Source organism: Ambystoma mexicanum, chromosome 1q (genome assembly GCF_040938575.1).
Source record: "Ambystoma mexicanum isolate Mex_15411 chromosome 1q, UKY_AmexF1_1, whole genome shotgun sequence".
NCBI classification, from domain to species: Eukaryota; Metazoa; Chordata; class Amphibia; order Caudata; family Ambystomatidae; genus Ambystoma; species Ambystoma mexicanum.
Genome location: NC_090922.1, coordinates 202,129,537 through 202,153,537, shown reverse-complemented (window position 1 = coordinate 202,153,537; position 24,001 = coordinate 202,129,537). Strand labels below are relative to the sequence as shown.

The following is a 24,001-nucleotide window of genomic DNA, read 5'->3' as shown; positions in this document are numbered from 1 at the left end:
GGCCTTGATTGCTCGTCCATTGCTACCGTAATCGAGAATCTTGGCTGGGGTCTTCTGTGCCTCTCCTCTACCATATAGAGAGCGGAAGTACAGACCCCCCCACCGGTCTTGACAAGCTGGTGGCAGCGGTGGGATGCTTATGGTTTTAAGACTCAGTGTATAACCGTGCCACTTACAAAATATCCGCACTTTATTAGATTAAGGTTTGGGTGTGTACCCAATAACTGCATTACAGGCAATGGAGCCCATTGCAAATGGTAAATTGACTCGGATGAGCTTAGAGGCTCTCCAGAGTGCTTGTGAAGCCAGGGAGTTAGACTTTGTGGATAAGTCTAGGGCTGAGCTGATAGCTGCCCTGGTGGACTACCAGACTGATGGTGAAACCCTTGATGAAGGGGGGGATGCAACCAGTGAGGACTCTGCCCCTGGGGTTGTCGCTGAATCTGTTTCTGGGAATGCCACCATTCCTGCTGCCTCTGTTCCAAACCCCAGCAATTCCATGGAACTTGAGTTATTAAGGATGAAATTGGCCTTTGAATATCGCAAGTTGGAAATAGAAGCTGAGCTTAAGAAAGAGGAGCTGGCACAGCAAGTGGAACTCAAGAATAGGGATCTTGCGCTCAAAGACAAGGACACTGAATGTCAGAGAATCCAGCTAGAGAGAGCTAGAGTGGAGACTTCAGCTAGACCAATTGAGAGTGGCAGGTCCCCAGCCACCAAGTTTATGAAAGATTTGGTTGGTGTGTTTGTGGAGGGTTCAGATATCCTCCAATGGATTGAAGCGTTTGAAATGGCTTGTGCAATTCATGATGTAGATAAAAGAGATTGGGCTAAGTGTTTGTTAAGCAGAGTGCCTCAAACTGGATATGACTGTATTCTGAAGCTGAGTGTGGAAGAAAGGGGTCAGTATGAGTGTATGAAGTCTGCTTTGATTGCCAAGTTTGGCAAGACACCTACCCAATACCTTAAAAGGTTCAGGGATTTTAAGAAAAGAGAGAATGTGTCTTGGGTTGACTGGGTGAGTACTGCGCACATGAACATGATGGGGTGGATTGACGGTTACAAGGTGAAAACTTTTGTTGAGTTGTCCCACCTCTTGTTTTTTGAGCATTTTTCTGAAGCCTGTTCACCAGAGCTGCGTCAGTATGTGGCTGACCAGAACATTTTGGACCCCTTTAAGCTGGCTAGGTTGGCTGACAAGTAGGTCTCCCACCGGGTGTCCCCTAAGGACTCCAGTGGGAAGGACAAGGACAAAGAAAAGGGGACCTCTCAGAAAGCTGAGGAGTCCCAAAAGCAATCGCAGTCGGGTAAACCAAAACCTTCCTCTCCTAAGACCCAAAAATCTAGTGGGGATAAGTCCTCTGTGGGTGGGAATAAGAGTAGTGGTCCACCTGCTGCAAAGCAGGTTCCCAGTGGTTCCAGTACCGTACCCCGCACTCCTGGCACTTGTTGGGATTGTGGGGCTCTGGATCACAAAAGGGGTGACCCCAAGTGTAAAGGTAAGGCACTTGGAGTACAGGCTGTCAGCCTGACCTACCCTTACCCCGTGGCTGAGGTGGAGGCCACTGTCCTCCCCTCCTCTACAGGAATCACATTTGGTGCTCCGGTAGAGATTTCCTTAGTGTCCCTTGGGGCCTGGGACCAGTACGCAGAAGTACTGGCAACTATCCCGCAGAACACCCGTAGGTTTTTGAGAAGTGTCCTCTTGAATGGCCAGCCTTCTACTGGTTTGAGAGACACTGGGGCAAGCATGACAGTGGTGGACAGGACCCTGCTCAAGCCAGAGGACTATGTAGGTGCTCCTCTGAGAACCACCAGGTTAGCTGGTGGGCCTCCCAAATTATCGCCTGTAGCCCTAGTCACACTCATGATTGGAGACAAGACAGCAAAGCTTCCTGTCCTGGTTCAGGACAATGTCCCTGCTAACATTCTGTTAGGAAATGATCTAGTAGAGTTGGGGTTGATCTCGGATGGTCTTCCCATGACTGCTGCTGCAGTCACTAGGTCACAGGTGACACCGGGTCTGGCTGTGAGTCAGGTACCCGAGCCAAAGGCGAGGCCTAAGGCAAGAAGAAGGAAGACCAAGAAGGCCACCTCTGTGGAGGGAACACCTTCTCTTCCTGCTGTTCCGACAGCACCCATTGGGATCCATGCTCCGGACGGGCTGGGTCCAGTGGAAAACCCAAACTCAACTCCTGTGGGAGAAGAGACAGAAGACTCTCCTGTGGGAGAGGTTCTCAACCCGGAGGATCATCCCGACCTTCAATGCTTGTTAGCTGAAGGGGGACCCTCCCGGGCAGACTTCTGTAAGGGACAGAGAGAGTGCCACTCTCTCGAGGGCCTGAGGAAACAGGCCCTGTCCCAGGCACAAGGTGAAGTGCCTAGGACATTCAAGATTTATTGGGAGGGTGAGCTCCTTGTTAGTGAGCCCACTAAGCCCGAACCTGGTGCCCGCAAGAGGTTGGTGGTACCCCAGGTTTACAGGCCCTTCCTACTGCAGTTGGCGCATGAGGTGCCCTTGGCTGGTCATCTTGGGACCAAGAAGACTAAGCAGAGGCTCTCTGCCCATTTCTACTGGCCACGGATGGGAGTAGAGGTGGAGTCCCACTGCAGGACCTGCCCAACTTGTCAGTTGTCTGGCAAGACTGGAGGCAGGGTCATTGCCCCACTGCAGCCATTACCAGTGGTTGGCACACCATTTGAGAGGGTGGGCATCGACATCGTCGGTCCCCTTGACCCTCCCACTTCAGGTGGACATCGGTTCATCCTGGTCTTGGTAGATCATGCCACCAGGTACCCTGAGGCAATACCCCTTCGGACTGTTACTGCCAAGGTGGTTGCCAGGGCTCTCCTGGGCATTTTCACCCGTGTTGGATTCCCCAAGGAGGTTGTCTCTGACCGAGGATCCAACTTCATGTCTAGTTACATGAAAACCATGTGGAAAGAGTGCGGGGTAACCTACAAGTTCTCCACCTCTTACCACCCCCAGACCAATGGTCTGGTTGAGAGATTTAACAAAACTCTCAAGGGCATGCTAGGTGCTTTGGAAGAGCCCCTAAGGAGGAAATGGGATCTCCTCCTGCCATGCCTGCTGTTTGCTTACAGAGAGGTACCTCAAGAGGGTGTTGGTTTCAGCCCCTTTGAGTTACTCTTTGGACATCCCGTGAGGGGGCCCCTCGCCTTGATCCGAGAAGGCTTGGAAGCCACCCCTCCAGGTCCCGCCAAGCAAGTGGGGGACTATGTGTTAGGCCTCAGGCGGAGGATGACACAAATGATGGGTCAGGCAACAGCAAATCTCAAGGCCAGCCAGGAATTGAATAAGTACTGGCATGACCTGAAAGCTTCGCAAGTGGATTGGACTCCGGGACAGGAAATCCTTGTGATGGAGCCTACCAAGCCTAGAGCTTTGGCAGACAAGTGGACTGGACCCTTCAGGATCATCTCCAAGATGGGCGAAGTCAATTATCTGGTGGACATGGGAGCCTCTGGGGTAGCCCCCCAGGTATTCCATGTCAACAGGCTCAAGCCTTTCCACAGGCGAGCAGAGGTCTCATGTCTCTTGCTAGCTTCAGGGCAAGAAGAGGATGAGAGTGAGCCCCTTCCTGATTTGCTGCATAGCAACCCTCAGGATGGCTCAGTGGAGGGAGTACAACTCTCTCCAGATTTGACAACAGAGCAGCAGAGGGCCTGCCGGGCTTTGCTCCAGCAGTATGCCCCTCTGTTTTCACTGACACCGGGCCTTACACCGTGGTGTAAGCACGAAATTGACACTGGTGACAGTGTGTCTGTCAAAAGCAGGAGCTATCGTATGTCAGATACCGTCAAAAACCACATCCAGGCTGAGGTCGCCAAGATGTTGGATCTGGGTGTTATTGAACCCTCCACCAGTCCCTGGTCCAGTCCAGTGGTCCTTGTCCCCAAGGCAAGTTCCCCGGCGGGTACCAAGGATTGGAGGTTCTGTGTGGACTACCGAGGAGTCAATGCCGTCACCAAAACTGACGCGCACCCATTGCCCAGGGCAGATGAGCTCGTGGACACTATAGGTGCTGCCAAATTTGTGAGCACCTTTGACCTTACCTCAGGCTATTGGCAAATAGCTCTGACGGACCATGCCAAGGAAAAGACGGCATTCTCCACACCTGAGGGACTCTACCAGTTTAGGGTCATGCCCTTTGGGTTGAAGAATGCCCCTGCCACCTTCCAGAGATTGGTCAACCATGCGCTCAGTGGGCTGGAAGCCTTTTGTGTGGCTTACTTAGACGACATTGCCGTCTACAGTTCCACCTGGGAAGAGCATTTGACACATCTGGATAAGGTGTTGCAGGCCTTGAAAAGGGCTAACCTCACTATCAAGGCCACCAAGTGCCAGATAGCTCAGGGGAAAGTTACCTATCTTGGTCATGAGGTAGGAGGGGGTCAAATCCAACCTCTCTCCAGTAAAGTACAGGACGTACAGAACTGGGAGACTCCCACTACTCAAACCCAGGTGAGAGCCTTTTTGGGCCTCACTGGGTACTATCGCAATTTCATGGCAGACTATGGAACCATAGCTGCACCCCTGACAGCTCTAACTTCACCCAAACAGCCTAGGAAGGTTAATTGGACTGAAGACTGTCAGAGGGCCTTTGATGGCTTGAAAGAAAGTCTGTGTAGGGCACCTGTGTTGAGTGCGCCTGACTACAGCCGACCCTTTATCGTCCAGACGGATGCCTGCGACACCGGAATTGGAGCTGTCTTGTCCCAGTTAGATGACAAAGGGAGAGAACATCCTATCATATTCATCAGTAGACAACTCAAGGGTAGAGAACTTAGGTGGGCTACTGTTGAAAAGGAATGTTTTAGTATAGTTTGGAGCCTTAGGCGTTTTAGGCCCTACCTTACGGGGTCCACCTTCAAGGTCCAAACAGATCATAAGCCCCTGAAGTGGCTTATGCAGATGAAGGGTGAGAATCCGAAATTGCTCAGGTGGTCGATTAGCCTACAAGGGCTAGACTTCACCATAGAGCACAGACCAGGGAAGAGTCACGATAATGCAGATGGCCTTTCCAGAAGGTATGTTGACCGTCTGGATGAGGGTGTCTATCCCGTGGGAGATTAGGCACCCTCCACCTCAGTCTGGGGGGGGCGACTGTGATGCCGGAAATGCATCTGAGGGACAGGGCCTCTGAATCCTTGTCCTTTTTCTGTTTTTACCGTGTGTTCTGTCATGTTTTCTGCCCAGGAGTCCATGAGGGACTCCTGGCAGTGCAGCTCTCTTTTGGTTTGGTGAACAGACCCATGGGATACCCTTATGGCACCCATGGGTAGGGGTACAACCCTGTGCCCCTAGTGTATGTTTTTGGGCACCTGTGGGTGGCCCACAGAGCAGGGTATGGGCTGGTGGCAGCTCCATGCTAAACTTGACAGGTGCTCTGGGTGTCCTCCATTTTGGGATACCCAGGCCCTGCCATTGGGATCAGTTGATTCCTGATAGAAACAAGATGGCCCCTGTGGCCTCTTGCTTTCTATTGCCTGTTGTCTTGTTTTTCCCAAAGTCCTGGGAAGCCCTGGCTCTGTCCCTTCCCCCTGGCTGGCTGTTGGGTGGAAGTTCCATATATGGTGTTGTTGTGAAGGCCCAGCTAGACTGACTGGAGCCTTCCCCGTGACTGTATGTTATGGGTACCTCCTGTGGGTGGGACCTGGGTGAATGGAGTGTGTGACCAATGTACACTCCTTGTTGTGGTTGTCTGGTTTCTGGCATGAGAGACAAAGACTGAGACAGCCCTGCCCGAAACTGGCCTGAATGCAGTGTGTAGTGTTGAATGGCTGGGTACTTGTCCCAATCCACATTCCTTGTTGTGAGTGTCTGAAAGGGAGGAGTGTGGCCTGAATGCACTGTGTGCCTGATTGGCTGACTGACTGCATGAATGCCCTTCTGTGTGATTGGCTGCTGTGTGTGTGCCAGCAGTGTGGATGAGAGACAGAATAGTATATCTGGGGACCTCTCACCACTGGAAATTGTTCAGAAGCATTCAGAAGCTGAGTCTCCACTCAAGAGTAACTGGATTTGCTGATCCTCGACGTCCAGCTGGAAGAAGAAGACTTGCTGTGGCATTTGCTTCGACGGAACTGAAGGTTGTCGAAATCGTCGAGGACTGACCCGAGAGAGGACCTGGCTAGGCGCCCTCTTCCCGTGCTCCGAGGGACCATCGAGCACCGCTGAATCTTCGCCGAAGCTCCCTGGACGCCAGACCATCGAAAGGCTGCCGACCGGAGAAGGGGACTGCCGAGGAGACCGAAGTAAAGCACCCGGACATCGACGCTGTCGAAGTCCATTGCCGTCGACCAGGGTTCGCAGGTCTGTGCAACCGCTGGAGGCCCGTCGAAGTTGTGTTGCCCAGCCGTGGGAACCACTTGACGCCGAGCCGCCGACGACCGGAGCCGTCCGCTCCTTGCCTAAGAACATTTGACTCGAAGGACTCCCTCGTCCGCACCGTCGACCGCTTTTGTCCTGCCGGAGAAAGTCGAGGACGACCAACGCGCCGAGGAGAATCCGCCGGTGGGTTCCCCGCCACCTCACGACCCCAAAGACTCGAGCGACTCGACGCCCTTGTTGGGCTACCGTCATTCACAATCTTTGCGGTCCAGAACTATTGTCGCCGAGGTGCCCCGCACGCCTCTTCCTCGCAGGACGCCGACGTCTCGACGCCGACGAGCACCGCTCGGATCGAAGCCTGCCGCCTCATCGACGCCGTTCTACCCTGTTTGTTGTCGGACGTTCGACGCCCCGTGTCTCCCGCTTGAAAGGGAAGGCATTCAAGAAGGGCCGTCGATTCCCCGACACCGAACACCGAGTTCCTCGACGCTTCTCGATGCCTCTCGACGATCCGTGACTCCTGCTTTAAAGGGGGTCATTCAAGAAGGATCTGTCGACGCCTCTTCGAAGAACTCGACTCCACCAGGTACATTGGGGGGGTAAAAACATTGTAGGAGAGAATAAGACTATTGAACAATATATGGACTGGGCTTGTGTTATATCTCTTTATTTTACAGGTTGCCCAGGTGGGGGGATCTCCACACAGAACTGTGTCCAGTAGCGAGGGCCAGTATTCTGCCTATTGCTTCAACCCTCTGTTATCTCTCCTCTCTCTATTGCTGGTTTCCTTCTTATTGATCTGTGTGCTATTTTAACAGTATTGTGAATGCACTTTAATGAGGTCTAATATTAGTGGTCCCACTTTAGAATTGTAGGTATTTACCATTATTGATTTTCCTGAGCACAAAGTGCGTTATTGTGATAAGTGTACATAACCTTTGAATATTAATTATATAATGACTGTGTTTTCAGTAATACAGTGTGTGGACATTCCTTTGTGGGGACTTGGGGGATACACTGTACTTAAGAACCAGCCTGCATCACCTCCTGAGAAGCTAGGCCTTGATTGCTCGTCCATTGCTACCGTAATCGAGAATCTTGGCTGGGGTCTTCTGTGCCTCTCCTCTACCATATAGAGAGCGGAAGTACAGACCCCCCCCCACCGGTCTTGACACATATTAACAACAACTAATATGTCCGAGGAAATTGTTAATTGCCGCACCCAATTGTCACAGAATGATTGCACTGATATGAATGGTATGAGTGAGATATGACAAAGCCCATCAGTATATATTTTTCTACAAAAATTCTTTTATCAGTACCTATTAAAGAGATTTATTTATATATATTTGTCACGGTTCTGTTTAAAAACTGTCTCTCCCTCAAGGTTATTGCTGTTGATTCACACACCAGTCTCCTAGCACCTGCACCTGTTGTGTCGTCAGACCTTAGAGAGAGGGGTAGTCAGTCTGTTACTCTGTTTCTTTTCTCCCCTTTATCCTCCCTGTTTACAGACTTGACCCCCCGATAACAAAAAAATTTGGGAGTACCCATTATTATACCCACCGATTATGTGGTTTGGCAGCGACTGGAAGTCTGGTATCGCCCCATCTTCAAGGGAGACCTGCCACTTTAATCAGCTCAGAGAGCTCAATTAACCAGAGAGACCATGTGATCCACAACAGGAAGATGGGTGGAGCTTAGTATTACATGTTTTCACTGCTTTGCCTTTTCTGTTGCAAAACACTCTGGTTATGACCTCATGCATACAGGAGATTGTTGGTGGGGACCCAAGATTGGTATATTAAGGTAGGCTTAGCCTACACAAATCACTAAGGCCCTTTTGGCTTCAAAATAGGGTTGAGTCCCTCTTTTGGGCAGATTACCTGAAGACATTGGTGGGAGTAACAAGAAGAACTCTCCATTGGACCCTGGCTGAAGGTACAGTCTGCCTTAGCGCTTCCACCAGTGAGGGAAGGCCAGAATCTCTAAAGAGCAAAGCAAGATCCCACCCCTTACATCTCACTGGGAACAGAGTGAGATACTGAATCCAGAGGACCCTACACCAGCTCCAGAACCAGTGCTCCGCCAGCACACAGTGTGCCCTGCTAGGCTCCGTAGCAAGCTTCCCAGGTGGGAAGTGCCAGAGTGCCTCCGAACCAAACCAAGGACAAGGCCGTTGCCTGCAACACTTTCCTCTGCTTTGGGCCATCCACCTTAAAGGACGACACAAGCCCAGTGAAGGTGCTAGGAGGAGTGCATCGACAAGCATCCACCGACATGCACTTATAAGGACATTTTCGAGCCAGTTAAACCCCTTCAAATGCAACCGACTGCACCGCTGACTGTTGTTACTCTGCAATCGCTTACGCCATCCTAGATGCCTCGATCAGTGCTTCAGACCCAGCAACTAGCACTGAGACAACGATTGCTCATCACAAGCTGCAGTGTAGGCCAGCCTGTAGCCGTCCATCCAGCCTCGCTCGCCAAACTGCCTGCTGCCTGATACCCACAGCTGTCCCCCATTTTGAACTCTGTTGCAGAAGCTGCAAAGCATTCTGAAACTGACTACATTGTGGAGCACCAAGAACTTCTACAAGCACAAGGTACATTGTGGTTCTGTCCCCTGGTACTTCTCTGAAAGCCCCTAGGGACATTGTATGACCCATTGCACCATTAGTGCCAAAACCAAGTATCCTTTCACTATTGCGATTCATTATTTTTCCAACTACCCCCCTGTCAGTATCCAGAATGCATCCCTTTTCCTTCTTGAAACTGCCTGTCCTCTGCTTTCCTTTATATGGTTGGTTGTATTTTCTAGTGTGCTAGAACTGTCTTTTATGATAATAATAAAGTTGATATTTAGATACAACCTTGACTGGACAGTCCCTTTTATTATTGGGTAATTATTGTATATTCGCTGTGTTGCAAATAACCAATGATCCACGACCTTGCAGAGATAAGCCTGCTGTTCCGTCCACGTTACCAAAATTGGACAAGGAGATTTATCATGTACTTGTGTTTCCAATCTGTTTGGATCCCTTCTGGTCTACTACTGAATGATGGTTTAGAAACTGATAATTATCCGTGGATCACTGGCGCCCCAACGCTTGGCTTATCTGCTTATCACCTTCTCCAAGAAATCTAACAGAGGACTGCTCGGATGTGGAGTAACTAAGGCATGATCACCAACTTAGGTGATCTCAGATGATCTTCGGCCTGGCCTAAGGGGCAAACGCACTCTAAAGTGCTGAAAAGGCTACATACTAGTATTTTTGGGTCTGTGTGTATGTGTTGGTCTTCACACGACGTCAACCTTGCTGGGAAACAATGTAGAACTGCACAACAAAGATCTACAGTAATATACTGAAATCGTGTATAATGCACTAGAAGGATACAATCTTAAGGACACAGTTAGAAAGGTCTGCAGAGAGGGTATGCAGTGAGTTACATGGATAGGGTTCTACAGGTTAGGGAGGGGATACAGCCTAAGGAGCAGCAGTAGCTCTACACATAGCGTGGAAGTATCCGATGAGAAGAAAATGGCACTCTGTCAAGGGTTGGATTCACCACCGGGCTAATGCGTTCAACCTTCTGAGGTCGTGAATTGTGTGCCCCAAATGTGGATACCACCGATTGTAATTAGAAATACCTGTGCCCTGAAACTGGAGTTTCCGGGATGCAGCACTACATAAAACATCAAAATATTATTCAGGCAGAGCTAATCCGGGGCAGGGAGAATGTGCAGATCATCGGTCTGTTACAAAAGAGCTTTATTTTTATTTATTTATTTTAATTCTCATAATGCGCTACACAGCTTTAGGCCCCAGAGCGCAACACAAAACAAAACAAACACCACCACCACTGCTGCCATTTATTTTGTGACAGCTGCACAGAGAGCCCGGCCCTCCACTACCTTTCTGAAATGTCTGCCCATACCATTCAGAGGAGGGGCAGGATTTAGGACCCTGGGGCCCTTGGCGGCGTGTCTTCCTGCCCAAGGTCTAAAGCACGCCCACTTGGCGCAGATAAGGTGACCGCCAGGCACATTTATTTGGTATTAGGGAGTGTTCATGCGGCTGGAACAAGCTGTTCCCGGGCGCGCCTTCTCTCATCGATTGGCTCCTGGATGGAGAGAGATGAATAGCGCCTTCGTTCGCAAACTCTAGCAGCGCTCCTTCACGCTGAGGGCCGTGCGATAAAGGGCATCATTCACAGAGCGTTTCCCAATGGGGTGTTGCCATTACTAACCGCTTCTTTGAGTTAGTTCCAAAATGTCTTCCGCAAACGTCACCCAGGTGCACCACATCTAGCATCCAAGGGCTGGCTGCTCGCGCTCGGGTTCGTCTGAGGCCATCCCAGCCGTGGTAAAGGTCCCTTGTAAACCGTGTTGATGGACAGGCAGTGGCCTCATAGAAGCCTCCGCCCTGGAAGCTGTGCACTGGGCACAAGGTTAAAAGAAAACAACATTCGTCTGCTCATAATATGATGCGAATAATGGGCCACTATGGCCGGACTGCGGGTTTGGTTACTCGAACTCCTTCGGTTCTGCCTCCATGTTTCACTCCCAGGGGACTCGTTCTTTTTTTTTTGTGTCTCAATTTAATCTCTTTATTTACAATGGAGAAGGGTTTCGGGTGCGTGCGCTGTGCATGTGTTTCTTTTTTTGTTTTAGAATTTTCTTAATAAAGTATCAAAGGCAGATTTACTTTTTTTTGCTCCGTAAGGCCAGAAACCCATATATCCACAATCCTATAAAGTTCACTTAAAACAGGGTCCTCTGAACCCCTCAAAGAACATTGAACATGGGTGATCCAGAACAGGGGTCCGCAAACAGTCACCTCTCAACCTATAACTCCACAGCTCGGCAATCTCCCTAATACAGGAACATTATGAACCAGACAATAACAGTGAAAGCGCAGTGGAGGAAGGTGAGGGCGGGGTCGAGAGACCAGCACCGTCTACTTCCACGAGGGTCGACTGTGATGGTAAACTCGGCGGTGCAGCAGGAACTGTATCGAAAGAGGCAAGCATTATCAGTCCACTCAAAACGCCTAGCCTTTCTCCTTCCGCCCATCAGCTCTGTGGCGCCACCAAGGGTCCAAACGTGTATTGCACTCAAATTACTGTGTCCTGGAAAGGGTTAACTCTTTCCCATTTTGGAAATCAGCTCGTCGCATATCTTGGTCAGTTCTTCAATCTCTTTATTCTTCTGCTCCACCGTCCTTTCTAAGGCGTCCACTTTGAGCTGCTCTTTGCGGAGGCTGGCCTGGGACGCTGCATGCTCCTGCACTGACTTAGTGCGCACCTGCGCGATTTCCGCATTTGCTCTGTCAAGTTTTTCCTCTGCATGTATCTTGAGTGCATTGTAGCGCTGCTCTTCCTTCTTCACCCGGGTTAGATACTCCTGTGCGCACCTCTTCAACACTTCCTCGTTCTTGCGAAAGCCCTCAAGGACCTCCTTCATTTTCTCATATCTCCGGAAAAGATCTGCCCCAGCGGCTTCTCCACAGAGTTGAGGTTTGACAGGACCTGCTCCTTCTCCAAGACCAGCTGCTGCACCATGTGGTGGGAAACAGACTTTTCACGGTGCTCATCCTCGATCATCTGTGCAATTGTTTTCTCATATTCATCAACTATTTTCCTCATCTCCACACTTCCCGCCGACTCTTCTCGTATTTCTCCTTCCACTCACATGCCTCCTGCTGCTTGGCCGCGATCTCCTCTCTGGCTACAAGCAGTGCTGAGTCCAGGTCTTGCTGAGGATAAGGGTGGTGCCGCACGTCGCCGGATTCCAGAGGAATGGTTCTTGAGTAGAGGTTAGTCCTGGAGAGAGACACTTCAACAGCGGCGAGAAACTCCTGCTGCTGGAGTTTCTGTGCAAAGACCTGGGGATTCTTCTCTGCCAAATCAGACTCCAAGTAATCCAGGGCCACACTGGCTGCAGACTGGTGGGATATCCCAGAGAGAATAGTATCTGCGGACAAGAAGGGGTCCTCCGGGCACATCATCTCCATTTTGGTCTGCAAAGTTCCTGGTGTCTCGTGCTACATTTCCCTCTGTTTGGTCCGGTCTGATAGATGCGTTAGAGGGTCTTGGCTGCCAGGCAGCACAGTTCCGGTATGCAAGATTTTCATCCCAGAAGACAGCAAAGCATCTGTCCCCTCGAAGCTCGACCCTGAGCCGGGCGTCGTGGAGTTGGAGAACCATGCAGGCAGAGACTTTACAGAGCTCTCAGTGGTGGCATCGAACATCAGGTAGAGGCTCTTCTTGGTGATGCAATCTTGGTGCTGGGAGCACAGTCCAGTCTTCTCCATGTACTCGATCTCAAAGGAGGTGCCGTAATCAAGGTCGTCCACTGGGGAGATGAACTTATTCTCATTGACGAAGGAGCTCAGGTCGGAGGGCTTGGGATAGCCTTGTTTATCGGAGTCCAGCTCTACAGTCATGCAGGTCCACTTCTGATTGGTCACAGATGATGCCAGCTTCTCCTCGTCTGTAGCGTGGTCATCTGTTCGTATGACTGGTGGCGTTTCTGGAGTGGCCAGTGGAGAACACTCCTGCGAGCACGGGTCCGAGAGGGCCGACCGCTTCGGGGACTTCTTCACCCTAAATGTATCGGTCTTCAGTGGCGTCTTCTTTTTCTTGGCCGGCTTGTTAATGGTGTCTCCGTCGCCCCCAGGTCCGTCGTCAGTGCAGGTCGATATCTCAAATGCAGCCGGAGCCTTAGCGAGAGAGCCTGGGATCTTAGGAGAGGCTTTGAATGGACTACCCACATCCACTGGGCTGTCTGCTCTCATCTCAGAGGATGACAGCACAGCCACCTTTGATGGTTCTTGCATTTTTCCGCTGGAGGAAAATGGATTAAAATTGGGGTCGTCTCACTTGGCGAAGTCAAACGTGTAAGACCCCTTGGCAATGGGTACATCATTAAGGTTCAGTGGCAGTTGGGTCGGCGTGCTCTCTGGATTCTCTACTTTTTTCGCCTTGGTCTTCCTCTGAGGCATTTTGGCGCCAGGTTTCCTCACCAGTTTTTTGGGAGGGGGCCGGGACGGTTTCCCCTCGCCACCCTCCTGTTCCTCAGAGTAATCGAACTCCAGCCTGAAGGATTGCGTGCGAACTGCCGGGAGATCCTCTCCTCCGGTGTCTGGCGGGGTCACCTCCTTCCTTGCCACCATGAGACATGGGATGTGTTCATTGCTGCACACCCAGGTCGGATTTCGTTTGCAGGCATCACATTGACAAGAAAGGGCATCCTTTCTGAAGGCTCCAGAGGCAAGATCTTCTGTACTGGCCAGATGTTATGTGACATGATGCGCCAAGTGACCACCGAAGCGGCCTCAGGGCGCCTAGCCCTGTCCAAGAGTTGGCAGATTGCGCCTGTCCTCCTATCCCCTCCTGGATACCCAGACCTTAGAAGGGGTAGAGGTTGCGGAAGAGGGAACAGGCGCCACAGATAAAAGGAGGGAGTGATGAAGGGGTAGAGGAGATATCCTAAAGCGTACTTATACTGTCTGCCTTTTAATACCACAGAACGTGTGCATAGCAACACATGAACTGTGCACATTCCATGACAAAATGAAAGGCGCGGGAAGCTGCACAGCACGTGATCCGCGTGTTAAACTGATGCTTAGGTGGTGCTTGGCTAAATGGTTGGCTGTAAATTTAAAGCATCAGAAAATAGGGTGGTTCCAGGTCCGGCCATCTTTCAAACTTTTTATATAAATTTATGCACAACAGTTTGAGTTTCACCCACGATTTACCCATGATGGCGTTGCGGTCACCTTACACAAGACCACCTAGCATGCTTTCCAGCCTTGACGCCTGATGGTCCAGTGTGGGGGCTGTTCATAGGGACGCTGTGCTTATAGGGGTGTTGTGCAGGCGGGAGAGACCCCAAGCATTGCTTGGGCTGGGAGTTTGGCGGGCTCTGCCCGCTCATTGGAGACCCATCACATTTTCATGGTGGTGCCCCCCACATATTCGAGGGTTAGTTTAAGGGGTCTGTCCGGGCCTTGGGCACTTTCACAGCCTGTCCCTTCTTTGCGATGCAGCACTTCCTCGGGAGGATAGCTCAGGGGCAACGTGCTCGCCTTGGAAGAAAGACGACACGGAGCAACACAGGTTCAAACCCGGGTCCGTGCTTCGAAACCTCTGGTTATTAAGCACGTTATAAATATCATATCATACTGTGTGTCCTCTATGCGTAATTACGACTTTTAATTTGCTTTTGTCATGTGTATTATGCAATCCTTGGCCTGTTTGCCATATGTTAAAACTGGCTGGAAAGATGTTTATTATGCTATGTTCTGTTGCATTTTCTTGTACAAAGTTTATGCGTCATCAAATCTTTTTGACAATTATCCAGGATTCTGGTTTCAGTCACCTGATGTTTAACACAAAGGGCCTATTTCACAAGCTACCGCATTCTGCAACTGCTGCTTGCAAATTGTGCATGCCAGCTGAAAAAAAAAGGGCATTTTGTGTCTGCCACAATTCACCAACGGTATTTGCACAATGGCGCTTTGCGCTGCATTTGCACAATGTGCTGTCTTGTGTAAAGTCTGAGTGGACAGGAAGGGAAGATGGCCCCGATCTAGAATGTGCAAATGGTGGCGGTGTGCGATGTAAATCCTAGTTACATAACGTAACAGGCCCATCATCACTAAAGATTCTTGACCGAGTGGCCTACATCCAGACACAGGGCTCCCTGGAACAACACAGCATCCTTGGTCCTCGTAAGTCCGGTTTCAGACCTGGCCACGGTGTAGACTCTGCCCTCCTTGACTTTAAAAACCAACTCAACGATATTTGTGACAATGGTAACCCAGCCCTCCTCCTTCTTCTCAACCTATCGGCTGCGTTTTATCTGGTTAACCACCAAACACTCTGCCACCACTTTACTACAGCTGCTAACTTTTCTCCCAATGCCACCAAGGGGATTGCCTCATTCCTTGCACAGAACAACCCGTGTCTATGCTGGTAGCGCAGCTGCACACCCTACTCAAGTTCCCTGTGGGGTTCCACAAGGCTAATGCATCTCCCCAACACTATACAACATTCATACAACACCACTCATCCGACCATCTTGACACTCTGGGCATTTCATACTCCAACTACGCTGATGGTACACATGAGCAAGAATCCAGCTACATCAAGAGAATCTATGACACTATCCAAGCCTGGATGGCCATACATCAGCTCTGCTTGAATGACAAAGACAGAAATCCGAACACATGGCCCCCCTCTCATCTTGCCAAACTTGATCTAGTCTTCCATTCATTTACTATTGATGCCTGCTCCATTCCGGTTTCCTCCTCTGTCAAAACATTAGGCGTCTACCTGGACTCCAGCCTCAGCATGACCCGCCAAGTCCATACCATTGCCTCCTAAAGAGCCCACACCACCAAACTCCTGCATGCAACCAAGCATCTCGTCTCCTCCCAAGACTGCCTGACCATTGCCAGAGCAGTTATTGGCTCCCGGCTAGACCATTGAAACTCCAGTTTTGACGACACCGCAGAAAGCAAGCTCCAGACCATCCAGAACAAGGCAATCTGAGCTGCATTGAGCCTATCTAAATGTGACCACGTCTGAGCCCACAGAAAAGCAGCTTCTGGTCAGTCAGAGAAAAGATTAACATTAAAATTCTGTCTTATAACTCACAGATGTCTCCCTATCACTGCACCATCCTATCTCTCACACAGGATTGCAAGACAAACTCCTCGAGACCTACAAGAGCATTTTTCTGCCACAGTTTAACCACCCGTGCTTCAAATGCAGCACAACTGGGGGTTCTAGCATCCCAGTCATGGTGGCCCGTTTGTTGAACAACCTACCCCTTCACCTGCACGCAGAGCAGCGTTACTGGCCATTCAGAAAACAATTAAAAAACAGACTGTTCCATTAACTTGAACTTCCGGGCACGGCATTACCGCCTCCCGCCCTCAGACACACTAGTACAACTTATTCCATTGTCGCAAGTGTAAGTATAACTGTAACTGCAACTAGTGTCTGCGTTTATATGTCCTCCCCTTACGTCTCCCGTCCCCCTTCTTCACCCCTCCCATGCCTCTACGCAAATAGTGCCTTGATGCCTGTTGGGTTTTGTACACTCTACAAATAGGAAAATAAATAAATAAATAAATAATAAAACAATAGACCACGAGGAGGGGGAGCATTAACGGCTGGGTAACCACCCTGGGGCTATAGTTAACGTAGCCTCAGAGGCCTTACCTGACCAGGTTCTATTGGTATTGGTACCCCGGCACGTTGTTACTGGGGTACTAATAGTATTTTTACTCGAGTTGAGAAGTGGCATGTCAACCGTTTCTCAACTTGAGCAAAAAAAAAAGCAGAAAAACGGCTGCAATGGATTGGGGAGAAGGGACTACATATGGCCCATTTTCCCTTTCCATGATGGCCATTAAAAAGATAGAAAAAAAAAGAAACAAAGCAAATGGCCGCCATAGAAGGGGGCGAATGGACTACACGTTTCCATGGTGATCGGACCAAGAAAGGGAAGGAACTCTGCAGGACACGGCACTCCGAAGCCTAGCACTTGAGTCTTTGGCACCCGGATAACAACCCAGTGATGGCCAATCAGATCGATTGATACAATCTAATTGTCCCTAGCCAGGTACTAACACAAGAAAACCTAGCACAACATACCATATCTGATCGCATCCCTAACTCACACATGGATGCACCCACATATGTACTTTCTCCCCTTGCAGCTGATCGGACCAAGTAGAGGGTAAAGCATGAAACATGTTGGAATCATTCACACCCTCTGCCTGCCTTGCAGGAATCCATACAACAAGCTTGTGTGTAGCATGAGCGTTTCCATGCAGATCCACATTTCCATCCCTTTATTAATGTGTGTAAATGTAAAATAAGCATGGCATTTAGGAGCTGGGTTCTGGAATGCACTTACATTGTACATGTAGATGAAGGGATGCATGGTCTGTCCGCGTCAGCAGGCCTTGGCCGCCTACTCACGCAGTTGATGGGAGGATTTGCACATCTAAGTGTTACGCATAAACAAGAATTCAATAAACGAGGGTGTTCGTGTTATGAATCCCTTGTCCTGACAACATGGAATTCCCTTTTGTGGCCCTGGGAACCTTAATGTTGTATGGCCAGCCACATAAAGAGATTCCCCTTAATGATTCGGGCCCAAGAGGTCCCCTTAATGATTCGGGCCCAAAGACTTCCCGGATCGTGCTGACTACATTTTTAACAACTCCTCTTTTACTGAAATTGCTAGCAGTATATTCAAACTCATATAGGTGTTTTATAGTTTTGAAGATTTTCTTGCATGCCAACATGCCCCATTCCACCCAGGAGAATCTAATCCATTACTACTTTTAATTTGTTTTCCCGGATTAGAAAGAAAAAAAATACTTTCACCCGCCACCCCCATGAATGCGATGGAGCATGTTGCCCGTAATATTTCATGTTAGAGAATATAACTTGAGTATACATTACTTGATTACATTCTGAAATGCCGCTATACTTTGTATTTTGCATTTTTAATTTAAATGATTGCAACAAAATCTGAGATTATGCCATGAAATAAAAGGGCTGTCGCTTTAAATGAGACTTCGTCAATGACATTTGTTTCTTAAAGATCTTCCAGCACTAGATTGTGGAGGTCACACTGGATTATTTGGGGTAACAATGTGATGCATTGTAGTGTAAGAGAAGAGGTGGGCTGGACCAAAGGGAAACTGAGAGCATTTCTGACAGGCATCACTAAAAGACTGCTAGAGCTTGGGAAGGGTCAGTCTGGCTCATCCTGACATGGGACTGACTCTCGCCTAGCCCTTCAGGCCGTTCAGTGTCACCGGACAGTCGGCAAATACCCCAGTCCACAAGAGACCATCACACCTCTAGCTGGAGGCAGGAGTCAGGCATGATTGATGGCTGCTGTGTTTGTGTAGTGTTTAGGGTGGAGCTTGTCAATTTGCCAAACACTGAAATCCAGTCATGTCGCCAGAAACACCGTGATGAATATGCATGCGAATAAAATGCCCACAATGCAGTTCAAGTGAGATGATCTGCATATTATTTGGTCATTCTGAAAACATGACTGGATAATACTACTCAGTGGCTAGAAGAGTAGAGTCCAATGGCAGGAGCACATCAGTTGTGAGGTGGGTGGGGGTGGGGGCGTGGGGCGAGGAGCTGCATTTTGGGATCTTTGTTTTTCAAAGAATTGAGGATTCTTCCTTTCCTCAATTTCTGGCACAAAGTGGAAGTGGCTCTGGTCTTGGAACTGACCAGACTGGATTATTTCATCTGCCTATAATGGGGGGTACTATAAATGACTCTCCAACATCTACAACTGGTCCAAAACAGGGCAGCAATGTTGGGACGAAGCCCAAGTAGGTCCATGCACATCGGGCATGGCCTCACACTACTTCACAGACTCTGGACTGGTGCTAGCGTGATATTTGTTCTGCATATTGGTCTTTCTATTTCAATGGAGCGAAATATCTAACAAGTGAACTAAAACGTTGCCGGCCAGTGACAAACCACAAAGGTTCAAACCCTACCTGCCTCCAGGTAAAACAATTTGGCAAAGTAATACGGTGCAGAGGCAAGAGGCTAGGTGCGGTTGACCCCAAACTCCAATATGAACCCCCTGGAAATCTCAGACAATTGGACAATCATCTATAATTTAGGGAAAACCTTGACAACCCCTTTATTCCAGAAAGATAACCCACCTAATTTAAATCCATGACTTTTCCCCCACCCATCTTCACCTTTCTTCCAGGGCCATATTTAAGACTTGCCATGCATAAGAATTGAGGCTCCAGACAGATGAAGTGCCCTCCCTCGACACCAGAACATTGTCCACATGGTTGGCACCCAATGCAGGGCCACACACCTACATTGACCAATGGCCTGACCCTGAATCTGGTTTTAGACGTCTGGCCTCTATCACTGTGGTCTGTCCACATGTCCTCTCACTCCCGCTCTACCCAACACCCTTCCTCTGCTCTGAAGCAGTTCCTTCAGTTAATTCTGCCTGCAAAACATTATAAAAACTCACGAATAACTAACCACACCGCCGTTTGTGGGCTGTCTAAAGATTCTGCTTCTCTGATTTATACTATGATATACCTTTGGAGTAGAGCTGAAGCTTATTGGTTTTGTACCTGACATCTAAAGAGTCTAGAGCAGTGGTTTTCAAACTGTGGTGCTGCGACCCTAATGGGGCCCAGAGGAAGTACGTGGGTCGCAAGGTTACATAAAAGGGGATTATGGGGCTGTTTTTATTTAAGCGATCCGTCCTGACTGAGGGCTTATTGCTTAAATGAGGGGATGAGGGGCATTATTGCATTAGGTAACGCCCCGGGCCCATAGTTACAGGCCCGAGCGATGCCCCAGGGCATTACTAGTTGCAGTATTGCCCCCCCCAAAGAGGGGCTTATTGCTATTAGTATCCCGACACATTATACCACAGTATTAATAGTTACTTTCTCAAAGATGCATGAAGCCTTCAGCGTTGCACAACTGAAAAAAAATTAGAAAAAAATGGCCATCAAGGAACATGGAAAAAGGACTGTACGAAGTCCCTTCTCCCTTTCCATGGAGGCCATTCAAAAAAGAAAGCAAAAGTAAGGGAAAAGGATGGCCACCGTGGAAGGGGGAGAAGGGACTACACAGTGTCCCTTCTCCCTTTCCATTGCGGCTAGGACGCCGACGAGACCGACGCTAAAGAGGGTTTGTTGGGCTGGTAATGACCCGGCGAGGGCCAATGAGCTCGCTTGTTAAAAGCGCATGAACCCTTGCCGGGTACTAATAGAAAAAATAAGCAGTTATAGCTTTTGGGGGCAAACATATTTTTTATCTGGGGGGTCACGGAGGCGTACGTATAAAAGACTTTTGAATACCACTCCACTACTCTAAAGTCAATCCATTTGTTGATGCAGGTAGTCCTCCTACCTCTAGGTGGCATCAGATTGCACATACCCATGTTGCTTCAGTAACCTGGCACATTTACTATTAAACATGAATGCCCCAACATTTGACCCAAAGGGTTAGTGGGTTAACGTGACACGTCTAAACATATATTTGAAGCCACCAGCTTGAAGGTTGAAATCCCTTCTAGGAAAACAAACCTTTTCACCTTTCTGAGGTTGAAAAAAGAAAATATCAGAATAGAGGTGGGAGACACTACCACCATTAGATGGGAAAGGATGACTTTCTTTATGGTGTATGCTATTACAATCCAATTAAAAGAACATAAAACAGAGCCCACATCCTACTTTAATATTTGAAATGTATGAGAAAAAAAAATGTCGAAATATCCAGTCGTCGTGGCTCCGACCAACATGCTAAAAAGGGTTTCAAGAAAGCCCAACCTGTACCCATCTCCCTTGTATAATTTTGTGCAGAGCAGCAAGGGGAGCCCAGAGACTAACATGACGGCAGGTCTCTTTGCAAACCTTTGGGGGGAGGGTAAGAGAAAGATGGCACCAGGATGGGTTGAGAGCAGCAGCCATTTTAAACACCAAAGATTCGCTCACTTGGTTGAGAACAAAGTTGCAATCATTTAAGTTAAAAATGCAAAATACAGAGTTTAGTGGAATCTGACATTTCAGAATGTAATCAAGCAAGCATACTCAAGTTATATTCTCTGACATAAAATATTCATGGCAACGTGCTCCATCGCATTCATGGGGGTGGCGGCTGCAAGTATTTTTTTTCTTTTTATTCCGGGAAAACAAATCAAAAATAGTAATGGATTCGATTCTCCCGAGTGGAATGGGGCATGTTGGCATGCACGTTAAACGATCGAAATGCACCAACCCCGAGAGCTACATCTACCACACATATGCTTTGGTCATTTCCCAAAATGCTGCCTTTTTAGGAGTCACTATTTTCTGTGTTGAGTGCCTTATTTGACACCCTGTCATTGGCACACCTGGCAAAATCAAACTCGATAACTGTGGCCAGTGTCCACTAGATGTACGGACTGATCTGTTTGTCTATGGGGTGTACAACTCCATGCCTCGAGGACCGGATCCATACCGATTTTCAGGATACCCTTAATGATAGTCATGAGATACATTTGCATAGAATGAGTCTAAAAGTGTGCACATTTTTTCTCATGAATAATAATGAGGAATATCCTGAAAACCTGTCAGGATGTTGGCACTCGAGGCCCAAAGTTAGCTCGGCTATCGAAACCCAAGCGGTACATACATTTATCTCTTGGAAGAAGGAAGGAACTTCTAGAAGGCTACTATTTGCAGCAAAAAAACTGTACATATCAAGATCTTTTACTCTTTTTTAAGGCACATCAGAATGCCTTTTTCGTTAGTCATAGGAATGTATGCATTAATGATGATTTTAGTACGTTGAATGAGCAAAGAATGATACATTAATCAAGTTTCTTTAGCTCTCCAGTGTGTGTTCATCAGAACAAAAATAAATAAAGTTAATAGTGCATTTTTATTAAGCACAAACTGCACACAAAGCTTCCTTTTGTGCCCTTATAGTAGGGTTTTTACTAGGGATGTGAGTCTGGGTGGTCATACAATATTAATTATTATCATTAGGATATTTATTAAGCACGGGCCTAGCTTCAGGAAGCAACAGAGGACTTTACAATCACATGGGGAAGAACAAGGTTAGGGAGCAGAGAAATAAGGGATTGGGGATCTAACAACAGAGGAGGGAGGGCAAATGTCAGCAATGGATCTACAAGTAACCAGGGGCTGAAGCAGTGGGGATCAGATCACCCAGTCTCAGGTATGGTGGGGAGTGGACGGTGTATGGACCTAGGCACTAGGCTATATACTGGTTTTATTGTACATAACAGGTATGGGTTTTTGATATTCCCAAATGCTCCCCATACCATTTTGTTTTACACCACCTCTTCCCCTTCCCCAATCACAAGCTCCACAGGAGCAGGTTACACATGGTGATGACTGACAGACACACAAACATTGCCCCAGTGTCACTTTTCTGAGACCTCCTGGGACTGAGCTGGTTCCCTCCATTTCTTTTACTCCTGTGGGAGAGGGGAGGATGTGGAATTTCTTTCTCAGCAGGAGGTACCAGCACTCTGTCCCTTTTCTCAACTGCTGCCCGTTTCCAGAAGATCTTCGTCGAATTCCCCAAGGAACTGTGCACGCGCAAATGGTTGGGTCTGTGTCACTGGGCTCCGAATTGGAAAGTTAACCCTCCAGCTCCCACATTAGACAGTGCTCTTTCATGTGTGTCCTACCTGGCTGAAACGGGCAGCTTATGTGTTTATTTTAAATCTTATCTGCTGGCCCTTGACGTCTGGAAGAACTCAAAGAACTCGGACAATCAGTGTGTTCCTTACAAACCGTTGATGTTCTGATTTTAATTGGTTGCTCCACTTGTAACCCACGTGTGTAGATACCTGAACCTTGTCATACCCCTCCCACCCCCCATAGCCATTGATGATTTAAATATAGTGGTAATGGTGACTACCTTTCCAACGCATTTGCATTTGCTCATAGAAGGAGGGAGATACATGCTTGTATTTATTTTCTTATGGACACAATAGTCTGTGGAAGCCATTTTGTCCATTTTGCCAAAGGTTCTTATTGATTATCACATGAACTAGGAACATCGCCAGAGTCCTCTTCTGATCCTGAGATCACTTGATCAGATGAAGGTCATAAGATTGATCCTATGATGGTCTTTTTGGCACTTAGGGTGGCCCTTGTCAAGACAACCAAACTTTTCAGGTCTATGTAGCTCATTGGTTTCTGTTGCATTCTGCAATGTTAATGAGGGACCTTCTGCCCCAAAATGGTTTCCACGCACATATGTATACGGTTTAGGCACATTTGTGTTTTTTTAAGGTATGTCCTGCTGGTCTTAACTTCAGTGCTTAATTTGAAATAAAATAGGTGCTAGGGCCCAAATATTTTCTAGCATGCATGTGCCATATCGGAGCCGGTGGCTCACTGCCCACTTTTGAAACCACCCACTGCTGCTCCCATCAGTGTCAACATATTTGGCTGCTGCAACTCCTACTGATTCATTGGGTGAGGGGGAGTGTGATTTATAAATACCAATGAGCATGACAAAAAATAACCCAACGCATGTTTAGTTTAAGTGCTTCTTTAAACACATCATCATCAATAACATTTTGTTTTGATTCTAGAATTGACAAGTTGAACATGTTGGTCACCTATCCACAGAGCAAAGAGGAAACAGACTTTCTTCCTATGGTAAATTGAGGGTCACACGCAGACACAATCATTAACTGATAAACTTGCTCTGTAAATACTGCAGTAAGAACTTGTCATTTGTAGGTTGGCATTCATTATAGGCCCACATCCTGCATATGCCTGCTTATCACACCACCCTGTACTGGCTGCCTTCCAGAAGAGGAGGTAGTGCTGTGGAAACGGCAGTCTCTATGCCCCATTTATTTGCAATCTAGTACATGTCTTTTAATTTCCCCACTGTATTGCCTAACTTCATTTTCCGAAGTATTAGGGGAATTTTATTTTTCCCCAATGTATTTCCCTCTGTGTCCCCTTCTCTGTGTTGGGGGGGGGGGTGTGGGCCCAAGCCATGATCCCTCCAAGAACCAGTTTTACCTGTTACTCAGCTGCAACCTGGAACCCCTTTCAACTCTTCCTA

At 48.4% G+C, this 24,001-nt stretch overlaps 1 protein-coding gene and 1 pseudogene across 1 annotated transcript in view; one reads left to right on the top strand and one right to left on the bottom strand.

Moving 5' to 3' along the window:
* Positions 1–24,001, top strand: part of GRIN2D (glutamate ionotropic receptor NMDA type subunit 2D) — a 1,678,351-nt gene that overhangs the window by 343,021 nt on the left and 1,311,329 nt on the right. The gene's annotated exons all lie outside the window — the stretch shown is intronic.
* On the bottom strand, positions 11,328–13,362 carry LOC138521153 (transforming acidic coiled-coil-containing protein 2-like; annotated as a pseudogene).